The following is a 6,843-nucleotide window of genomic DNA, read 5'->3' as shown; positions in this document are numbered from 1 at the left end:
CCCATCTTCTTACCTCCACCCGGCCCTCCCTTTTGGGGATGGGAGGGGGCTGTACTCCCCTTTTTCCTACACCAGGAATTGAGTTCTCCTGGGGTTCCCCCATATTCCACCAGAAATTTTCGCCCCACATTTGCCCAAGGTTCTATTCCACACACAATTTTCTGTCACCATCACCCCCGAATTTCACCTGGATCACCCTGTATTCCATAATACCCATATTTCATCTGAATTACCCCCTCCCGAATTTTATGTAACCCCCCTCCACCTATCCCCACTTCTGACCTCTTTCGTGTGGAAAAGCCTTGTCCCCCCTTTCTGAGCTTCCTCAGCCTCTCCCGCCCTCCTCCCCAACCCCAGTCCTTCTACCTGCATCCTCCACCCTTGTTCTGTGGCCACTGGCCCATCCTGGTCGCTGGTTTCATTCCAGTCCGGAGTCTCTCCCGGCTACTCTCCACCTCAGCTTTCGGACCAGCGTCCCAGCCACGCCTTCAGGCCCCGCCCGCCATGACGTGACCCCTCAACTGGCGAGTCCGGCTCTGCTGGGTCTGGAGCCCCAGTGCCCCATCCCGGCCCACACACCTGACCCCGCTGCGGGCCTCATGACATCTCGGCTTCAGCACACAAGTACAGGCGCGTGCCTGCGCACACAGAATCTTTCCTGCCCACCACCTCCCTCTCATCTCACTAAGGTGACCCCTCTCCATTTCCAGGGTTACATCACCACCCGTGGCTCCTCCTCCAAAACTGCACTCTCCCGCTATCTCAGATTTCACAGCCCTCACCCCAAAGCCAGCACTGAAACTCCTCACTGGCTCCCCAAGAAAATTCCACATCACCACCTCCCCCACTGGACTCTGGAAAGTCGCCACCCCTGGCTGCCCCCACCCCACAGTGGCTTGCCCACTCTCTGCAGCACCCCTCCTCCCCACTTACCCTGGAGGGCCCCAATGGCTATGCCCTGCCCTCCCCAGACCCCATTCTGAGCCCACTTGGCAACTTGGGGCTGGATCGAATGCCCTTTCCCTACACCCTGCACCCCGCTCCCCATACAGACCAGTCTCTCCTCTGACCCCTGGAACAACCAGGTATAACAACCCTGTAGAAAATCCACAATCCTGACCTCCAGAGCCCATGCCGTTGCCCATCACAACCTCTGGGGTGTCCAGACCCCTCCCCAATGTCCCTCAACTACTTTTTGTCTTAGGTAAGGACCCTGCTACCTATCAACCAGTGACTGTCAACTTTGCTCTCAGGTAGGTATTACCAGCCCCCAGCCCTTGCCCATGGACACAGGCTTGCCTAGGGCCCAGTAGTGAGGGCAGGCCTGGAACTCTGGACCCTTTATCCTGCTCATTACCCAGCTGCCCTTCCCTGGCCACCCACTCCTCCCATGCCCTCCCTTGCTGTCGCTCCTTTGCCTCCCAGAACTAATCCAAATGTGGCCCCACCTTAAGCAGGCACATGCCTAGGGACATGGGCTTAGACCGGCTCCACCACCTGCCCTCAGCGCCACCCTGAGCAAGGCACCCTCTCTGGGGATAAGAGCTCTCACCTCACAGGACTATCATGGGGGTTAAATTCAGGGAGACGTGAAAGGTGCTTCAACAGCCTGGCTCTTGGTCAGCTGCTCCCATCTGAGCACCGGTTGATGATGAGTAGGCCCTGAAAGCAGAGCCATTTTGCTGGTTCTTCTACCTCAGCACCCTGAGCCTGACAGCTCAGTGGCTGCTTCATTCATTAATGGACAAAGCTGGACAAAGCTGGACGCGGGCTCTAGGCATGAGAGAAAGCCTAGGTCTTCTCCCCTCACCGCAGCCCTTGCCACCCCCAGGTCTCAGCTCCAGTGTCCCCTCTCGCAGTCAGCCCTCGGGGACTCCGAAGCTGGGTAAAGGGCTATCTGGGTCACTAGAGTATCTGCAGCACCGCCCAGTAAAGGGTGGGCCACTGAGGAGGGGTTTAATGATGAGACGGGCTCTGAACCAGCCTGCTTCTCCAAGGGAGGGCCGCAGACCTTTAGCCCGGAAATCTGCATCTCCTGCCAGCTCTCCCAGTACCATGTGAGCTGAGAGCATCTGTCCCAGGCCATCATCACTTACCTCCCACCCTATCCCCCAACCCAAAGCGCTCCCAGTTCAACAACCCTAGGTACCACAGGGAAGCCCCAAGAAAAGGTGGTAATGGTGTTACCGTAGAACTGAGCCCCATAAGCACCAGTGCACTCTTCAGGGGTTGACTCCCATTCACACATCAGCGCGTGAGTGGGCGCTAAGAAGCCAGTAGATACAAACACGAAATCTCTGTTGGGTGGTGCTAAGTGCTATGAAGAAAAATAAAGCCAGGGGCAAGGGGCCAGGGAGTGGATGGTCAGCAAGGGCCCGACCTCTGAAAGGAGACCTGGAGAAGAGGGAGAAGCCCTAGAGATAACCTGGGGGTGACAAGTAACCTAGGCAGTGGGGACAGCAAGTATAAAGGCCCTGAGGTGGAAATGCATTGCTGTGTTTGAGGGACAGCCAAGAGGCCAGATGGCTGACGCAGAGGAGGGGGGTGCAGATGGCAGGAGTCAAGGGCATGGGTGGGGGGGTCAGGCCCAGGTGGAAGCCTGGCAGGCCCAGGAAGGACTTTTAGGCAGGAGATGGGAGCCACACAGTCTGACTTTTGTTTTAACAGGATCCCCAGTCTGTGGGGGGTGGGCAGAGGCAGCCCAGTGAGGAGGCCACAGCAGCAGACCAGGTAAGAACAGGTCATGGCCTGGCACAGAGTGGCAAGAGATGTGGATCTCAGAAGTGTTTCTGAAGGCAGATCCCAGGGACTTTGCTGATTGACAGATCATAGGCGGGAGGCGTCCAGGGCTTTTGTCCTGAGTATCCAGAAGGATGGAACTGCCACCAGCTGGGTTTGGTACGGGATAGGGGAGACCACAAGTTTCGTTTGAGATCAGTTGGGTGCCAGTTGGACTTTCAAGGAGAGAAGAGTGGCCTTGGGGTGTATGGGCCTGGAGAGGCCTCAAAGACCACCTGAAAGCTGACACTGGGTGAGGCCGCAGTGTGGTGGCACGGGCAGAGAAGAGATGGCACTGCTCCGGAGCTAATCCGACGGCCAGAGCCTGCGTGCAGACCCAGGCATCCCGGCCGAGCACGCGCTCCGGGGTACCCCGGGGTTGGTAAGGCTGTCCCGAGTTGACTGAGGTGCACACTGGAAGGCTCGGGGCACACCCTCCCCCTGCGTCCTCCGCTGCCTCCACGCGAAGCATCCGGGACCTCAGCCCCAACACGCTGCGCTGGGATAACCCCGGCCTCGACGTGTCCCGCGGGCGGCGGAAGAGGCCTGTCTGCCCCGTGCCACCTGCTGTCTCCGGCTTTACACACTTTCCCCATGAAACTCGCTCCTGCGAGACACCAAACACCCGCCGCCTCACACAGCGCCCGGTGCCTCACATTCCCTCATTACAGCGCCCGATCCCCGCTCCCAGGCCCCACATGGCCGGGTCGGCTGCCCGCCGCAGCCCACCGCTCCCCGCTGGAGCCCCCTCCCCCCGCCGGGACCTCCCGCCGGGCCCGCGCACCCGCCGACTCCGCCGCCTCTCACCTCCGCGGCCACCCCTTCTCGCGAGCGGTTCAACTGCCGATTCGCCAACCCCGCCCAGGACCCTGCCTTCTCGCTTCTGATTGGTCCTGGTTTACTCGCCGCCAAGTTTCCATTAGTCAAAACAGACGCTCGTCACCTGGGCCCGCCCCAGAGAAGACTCCACCTCTTCAAAGCTTGCAATTAGCCAACTCGGAAGCCACGTTTCAACGTGGGTTGGAGCCGCGATTCTTTCTCCAGTCATTACTGGCTAATAGCTATGCCAATCATTCCAAGAGGGTTGGTCCCTGGAGGGGGAGGAACCCCGGAAGTAACCTTTGGCACCGCCCACCGCCCGCAGCGGCGAGTAGGCCCGCCCACCGGGAGAGAAGGTGGGGAGAACCGCGGGCGTTCATATCCGCTGGACAGTGCGGAAGCTGCGGGAAAGTTCTAATGTAAAGAGCTTGAGGTTCATCATCACTCAGCCTGCGTTCCAAGTCTGCAAAGGCTCTGCCGGCCTCAGCTTATTTGAAGTTAACAGCCACCCTGTAATATAAGCACTATTATGCCAATTTTGTCACCAAGGAAACAGGGTCAGAGAGGTATAGCCACTGGGCCAAGATCACACAGCTTGAAGGCTCCCGATTTTGGCCAATGAGTCAACAGGGCGGAAACAGTTTATAGAACTTGGTGAGGGAGTCGGAGAGTGTTCAGTTCTTTCAGAAAAGTTCATGGCCAGACCACCCTGCATGCACGTGAAAAGTAAGGTTGGCCTGCTTAGTACTTGGACCTGAGAAAAGAAACACGAAATTAGGTATGCACAGGACAAATTACTTAGAATATGAAAAATAACAAATTACATCTTTAGAAGGGCTGACAAATAGCACAAATATTGCAAAATCCCCAAAGATAACGTAATGTTTTTATTAACTTTTGCCTGACACACCTCTGACATGTTGCCTACTTTTCAGCTGCATTGATTTGTTTCATAATAGCTTTATCTACAGAGGGAAGAGAGAAGTAAATTATCTTTGCCTGATGGAAATTTTTCTGTTATTATAACTTAGCAGGCCATTCATTTTTACCAGTTGACATTGGTGAAATCATCTGCGTGTTGGGGGAATGTGTACAAACTTTCATTAAATTCATGGTAGCTCCATGTTCTAGAAAATGTTACCACAGGCTACTTCTGCCTGAGTCTGTTTAATTTGGAATTTGCTTCCATTACTCCAGTGCTTCTGGACTGGGCCATTGGAGAAAATGTCTGTGCCATAATAGACTGAGGCCTGGCACCAAGCAGGTTAGCACCTTGGATAATAACATGGGATGGGGATATGGCCTGAGAGATTCATATGGGCACTTTTGTCACTGTGCGAATATCACAGAGTGAAATTACATGAATCTAAATGACACACCTGCTACCCACCTAAGCGATGGTACTAGTCCATGGGGACCACCACTATCTAAAGGGTTCATCACTACATGAACTCTTGACTACAGGAACATCCCTGAAATGTTCCAGAATGACCAGTTAGGCCTTTGAAGCATTTCTAAAAGTAGCTATGAACCACATTAAACTATTCCACCCATGAAACCCAACCAAATGTAGCTTCTACTCCACTGGACACCAATACCACCCATGATGTAGAGCTATACAATAGAGAGGAAGTAGAACTGGAAAAAGAGGTGATCTCCATTTGTGAATTTCCCCCAAAACACCAAACAAACGCCCCCATTACTGGGCCCCTGGAAGGCTGTGCAAGCCTGGGACCTAAAGCTTACCTGTGTTTTGCTACAACCCCTCCCCAACATCATTCTGTGCACCTCTGGAGTGCCACTATGTGCCAGAGGTGCCTACTGGAAGTCCTGCCCCAAAACATAATAGCCAGTCCTGACATTGCCACCCACTGGTTTTGGAGAACCCTTTCCTCTCTGGGTATGACGTTTCCCACCTGTAAGTTGAGTATTAATAAAAGTCTTACTTGAACAGTTATAGGAGGTCCAGGGAGAAAGTTTCCAAGACAGCCTAGAACTTGGGGTCCAGGCTTAGAACTTGGGTTTTTCCATCATGACCTAGACTAGTATCCCAGGTTTCTTCTTACAAGCTGTGGACCACCCCACACACACACACACAAGCTGTGCCATTTTATAAACCTCACTTTCTTCACATGTAGATGGAGATTCAGTCATTCATTCAAGCTTTTTTTTTTTTTTTTTTTGGTGCACCTGCTGTATTCTAGGCACTTTTCTGGTTGCTGGGCTTAGCAGCATTAGTGAATAAACAGAGTCCACACCTTTGCGAAAGTGAAAAAAGCAGTAAATTGGTGACAAGTGAAGAGAATAAAGCAGAGTAGGGGGTCAGGATGGTTGAGGAATGTCTTGGAGAAGCTGGTTTAGAACAAAGACCTCAGTCAGTGAAGGAGGCAGTCTCATGTGTCCAGGGGTAGAGTGTTCCAGGAAAAAGGAGCGAGTGAGTACAAAGGGCTGGGGTGGGTGCATGTCCGATACTTTTATATCAGCAGGGAGCTCAGTATTGAGGGAGTAGGCATCGCATGCATGCTGTCCTGGAGGGAGCCCGAAGTCAAGTCATACAAGGTCTCATAGTTCCCCTTGACATCTTTGGGTTTTCTTCTGAGCGAGATGGATTCATTGGAGGTGAAGAGCAACAGGGACATTACTTTACTCCCTCTTAAGTGGTCAGGCTGGTGGCTGTGTTAATAATTATCAATAGGCCATTGATAATTTACAAATTAATGAAATAATTTGAAAGGGGTAAAGTGGCAACCTATAGAAAACACTTTGGTGGTTACTCCAGAAGTGAAAAATAGAATTACCAGAGCCAGCAATTCCACTTGTGGGTGGAATTGAAATTGGTGTTCAAAGACCTGCATATTCATAGCAACACCATTCATAATAGCCAAAGGTTGGCGGCAACCCAAACAGCCACCAATAGGGGAATGGATACACAAAAGATTGTGGTCACGTTGTGGAATACTATTCATCCCTGAAAAGGGGTGGTGTGCCACGACATGCCATGATGAACCTTGGACACATCATGCTGTGTGAAAGAAGCCTAAGGCCAAAGGCCAGACATTGTATGATTGTGTTCATATGAACTATAGAAATAGAAAGCATGTCAGTGGTGCTGGGTGATGTGGGGGAGAAATGGAGAATCATTGTTTAATGGATGTGGGGTCTGCTGTGGGGATGATGGAAATGTTATGGAACTAGACAGAGATGATGCCTTCACACCATTGAGAGTGTACTAAATACCACTGACTT

General features: G+C 52.9%; 1 protein-coding gene across 9 annotated transcripts in view; it reads right to left on the bottom strand.

The window, feature by feature from the left end:
- CCDC61 (coiled-coil domain containing 61) overlaps positions 1-3,631 on the bottom strand; it is a 21,844-nt gene extending 18,213 nt beyond the window's left edge. For 6 of the 9 annotated variants that reach the window (XR_001146155.1, XR_001146160.1, XR_001146162.1 and 3 more), the window contains exon 1: positions 3,586-3,631. The gene's annotated coding sequence lies outside the window, so the exon portion shown is untranslated. Of the gene's footprint in view, positions 1-366; positions 554-1,552; positions 1,663-2,187; positions 2,286-3,585 lie in introns of those variants that run through there. The other 3 variants (XR_001146157.1, XR_001146156.1, XR_001146158.1) reach the window with 3 other exon arrangements.
- Positions 3,632-6,843: the final 3,212 nt, after the last annotated feature.

The sequence above is a fragment of the Condylura cristata genome, unplaced genomic scaffold (genome assembly GCF_000260355.1).
Source record: "Condylura cristata isolate star-nosed mole 26May11 unplaced genomic scaffold, ConCri1.0 scaffold00041, whole genome shotgun sequence".
NCBI classification, from domain to species: Eukaryota; Metazoa; Chordata; class Mammalia; order Eulipotyphla; family Talpidae; genus Condylura; species Condylura cristata.
This window is presented reverse-complemented; position numbering and strand designations above follow the sequence as displayed.